General features: G+C 55.3%; 2 long non-coding RNA genes across 2 annotated transcripts in view; one reads left to right on the top strand and one right to left on the bottom strand.

The window, feature by feature from the left end:
- The first annotated feature begins 520 nt into the window (after positions 1–520).
- The window catches only part of LOC103607961, a 13,353-nt gene continuing 10,312 nt past the window's right edge, over positions 521–3,561 (top strand). Inside the window, exons 1-2 of the long non-coding RNA XR_552004.1 lie at positions 521–584; positions 1,140–1,301. This is a non-coding gene — a long non-coding RNA (uncharacterized LOC103607961). The remainder of the gene's footprint in view (positions 585–1,139; positions 1,302–3,561) is intronic.
- Positions 2,005–2,880, bottom strand: LOC103607960. The gene is made up of 3 exons (XR_552003.1): positions 2,624–2,880; positions 2,268–2,340; positions 2,005–2,092 (listed from the first exon to the last, which is right to left on the bottom strand). It is a non-coding gene; the product is annotated as an uncharacterized LOC103607960 (long non-coding RNA).

The raw sequence follows: 3,561 nt of genomic DNA, 5'->3' as shown, positions 1-3,561 counted from the left end.
AGGCAAAAAGAAATCTCATGACTGCTGAATTCTACTTAAATCTTAGTTCTGGGTTTGAGCAAAAGGGTGACCTATGTGACTTTGAAGCCCCTCTCTGTGCTTGTTGAGGCCATGCCTTAGGCAAGAGGGACACTGGAGTTTACAGTTCTGAGTGTGGCAGTATCAGAAGAGGCTCCGTCTTTTTCCCAGGCACAGATGAGAAACTAGTGAGCTCTGGGGACATGTCCTGGAGCACAGTCAGAGACATGGTCCCACCTTGGAGGTGGTCCCAAGGGAATACCCATGAGGGGAGGGGCGGATGGTCCCAAGGGAATACCCGTGAGGGGAGGGGTGGATGAGGCCTCTAGAGGACGAGACAGGGGGCAGGACACAGAGGGTGAGCCCCTTTCCCCACACCCTGGCCTGCAGGGGAGACACTTGTCACCTGCCTGGCCTCCCTCAGTGGTTCCTTCCCTGTCCACNTGCAGTGGCTTTCCTCCTCATGCCTTCCTGCCCTGTCTTGGCCCATGGCATCCTCTCCCCGACCGCGGTGTTCCCGAGCAAGCAGAGAGCGGAGTCTCCAGTGCACACTGCAGGCCGTGGAGGTACCGAGGACCCTGAGGCTCAGGGGTCCCAGGTGGAGCTGCTGTCCCTGGCCCCACCTCATCCAGCCTGTCCACCCCCAGTGCCTTCACTCTATCCCCAGGCTCGCTCAGTCAGATGCATCCCCGAGTCACCTGTCACATCTGGTCCCCTGCAGCCCAGCTCCCCCAGGCTGCTTCCCTCTCTCCATGCTGTGACCTCAGGAAAGACAGATTCCAGTCTGCCTCCTCCCCACCAGGCCTCACATGACCTCCCAGCACCAGACCAACGGGTCAGGTGGCCTTCATCTGCCACCCCTGCCTGCCTCCATGGCCTTTCTCCTTCCATTCCTGGGCTGGGGCCCTGTCCCTGCCCCTCCTCTCACTACATGGCCACATTCTTCCATACATTTTGTGACTCTTTGTGCCCCTCTGATCCTGGCGGGACCTGATGGACAACTGTGCACAGGCTGGACCAAGTGCCCTCGTGCCCTCTGGCCCCACCCTGCTGAGCTGACAGCAGGACAGGCTCCTTCTGGGGACAGGGCTCAGCCCTTAGGTTGCCTCTTTCTTTTGCAGACATCAAGGCCACACTTCTGAGCGCCAAGGGCCTGGCCCAACCACAGCTTGGTACCCGCCCTATCCCCAGAGCTGCCTGGATGAGCCACGGAACTGCAGCCATGTGCTGACCGGGGTGGACCTCTAGCAGAGCAAGGGACTTGTACCCACCCTGGGAATAAGGTAAGCACAAGCCTGGAAGGCATGCCCTGCCTCATGCTGGCCTTTTGAAGGATGGATCCTGATGGAGTTTGGATGTGTTATCCCCTCCAAAACTCATGTGTAAATTTGATCTCTGGGCCAGCTGGTGGCTCACTCGGAGAGTGTGGTCCTGATAACACCAAGACCATGGGTTTGGATCCCATATAGGGATGGCCGGTTAACTCACTTTGAAGAGTGTGGTGCTGACAACACAAAGTCAAGGGTTAAGATGCCCTTACCAGTCATCTTTAAAAAAAACAAGAAAAAAGGAAAGAAATTTGATCTCCAATGTGGCAGTGTTGGAAACTGATTGAGTCATGGGGGTGGATCCCTCATGAATGGATTAATGCTCTCCCTGGGGGAGGGGGGAGTAATGAGTGAGTTCTTGCTCGATTAGTTCCCACAAGTGCTGGTTGTTTATAGGACCCTGTCACCTCCTCTCTCTCTCTCTCTCTCTTGCTTCCTCTCTCGCCATGTGATCTGCTTCTACCCACTGGCTGCCTGCCACTTTCCACCATGAGTAGAAGCAACCTGAGGCCTGTGCCAGATGCAGCTGTCCCAGAATCGTAAGCCAAACAAACCAATTTTCCTTATAAATTACCCAGTCTCAGGTATTTCTGTTATAGCAACACAAACAAACCGAAACAAAGCCCAACCCCGAGATGAGATGGGGGATGTCAGAGAACTCACTGCAGCAACCCGAGCCGGTCGATGCGTCTGTAGATTTTGAACTCCTCATCCCAGTTTTTCACCAGTGTCCCAGCTTGGTGTCCCTGCAACCCCGAGAGGGCATGGAATGAGGGGGCCATGGTGATGGGTTGGGGGCATGGGTGGCTTTGGATGGCTCCTCCCTCACATGTGTCCCCAGGGAGCCCAGGCCCCTCTGACCTCAGGCACAGCAGGAGAGGCCAGGACTTGCCTGCCTCAAGGGAGCAGCCAACCGTTTACCTGCTGGTACTTCTCTATGATGTCTATCACCTCCTGGGCCCACAGGGTCTTTATACCCGTCTTCATGTTTAATCTGCAAGACAAAAGTAATCCAAAGCTAGCACTGACCCTGAGAGCTTCAGAGAGTACCCCTAACTGCTCAGGTTGGGGATCCAAAATTCCACCAGCAACACCCCCACCATCCACCCCCACCCCCCAGTACAAAGGGACCAGACTCTGTCTCCACCCCACAGTGGTCTCGGGGGTTTCTTCCTCTGGCCAAGGTTAAGCTCCTGCCTGAGGACCTGAGAACCAGGGACCTGGAAGGTGAGGCCTGTTGTCCCCAAGGTCCCTGCACAGACACACATGTGTGTTACCTGCTCAGCACGAAGGGCCCCGATGGGCCGTTCTGGGCACCAGGAAGCAGAACGTGATTTAGAGACCACAGGTCTCTATACAATTAGCCTCCCAGATGATCTCAGGAAACACACAGTCGTCCAATTCTTTAGAGGCAAAAAGAAATCTCAGGACTGCTGCATTCTACTTAAATCTTAGCACCAGCCTAGCAAGAATGTTCTGGGTTTGGGCAAAAGGGTGACCTATGTGACTTTGAAGTAGCCTCAGTGCTTGTTGAGGCCATGCCTTAGGCAAGAGGGACACTGGAGTTTACAGTTCTGGAGTGAGGGGGCCATGGTGATGGGTTGGGGGCATGGGTGGCTTTGGATGGCTCCTCCCTCGCATGTGTCCCCAGGGAGCTCAGGCCCCTCTGACCTCAGGGACAGCAGGAGAGGCCAGGACTTGCCTGCCTCAAGGGAGCAGCCAACCCTTTACCTGCTGGTACTTCTCTATGATGTCTATCACCTCCTGGGCCCACAGGGTCTCCATACCAGTCTTCATGTTTAATCTGTAAGACAAAAGTAATCCAAAGCTAGCACTGACCCTGAGAGCTTCAGAGAGTACCTCAAACTGCTCAGATTGGGGATCCAAAATTCCACCAGCAACACCCCCACCCTCCACCCCCACCCCCCAGTACAAAGGGACCAGACTCTGTCTCCACCCCACAGTGGTCTCGGGGGTTTCTTCCCCTGGCCAAGGTTAAGCTCCTGCCTGACGACCTGAGAACCAGGGACCCGGAAGGTGAGGCCTGTTGTCCCCAAGGTCCCTGCACAGACACACACATGTGTTACCTGCTCAGCACGAAGGGCCCTGATGGGCCGTTCTGGGCACCAGGAAGCAGAATGTGATTTAGAGACTACAGGTCTCTATACAATTAGCCTCCCAGATGATCTCAGGAAACACACAGTCGTCCAGTTCT

This window comes from Galeopterus variegatus, unplaced genomic scaffold, assembly GCF_000696425.1.
Source record: "Galeopterus variegatus unplaced genomic scaffold, G_variegatus-3.0.2 Scaffold7900, whole genome shotgun sequence".
Lineage (NCBI taxonomy): Eukaryota > Metazoa > Chordata > Mammalia > Dermoptera > Cynocephalidae > Galeopterus > Galeopterus variegatus.
Note: the sequence above shows the minus strand (reverse complement) of the source record. Positions and strands in the feature narration are given on the sequence as shown.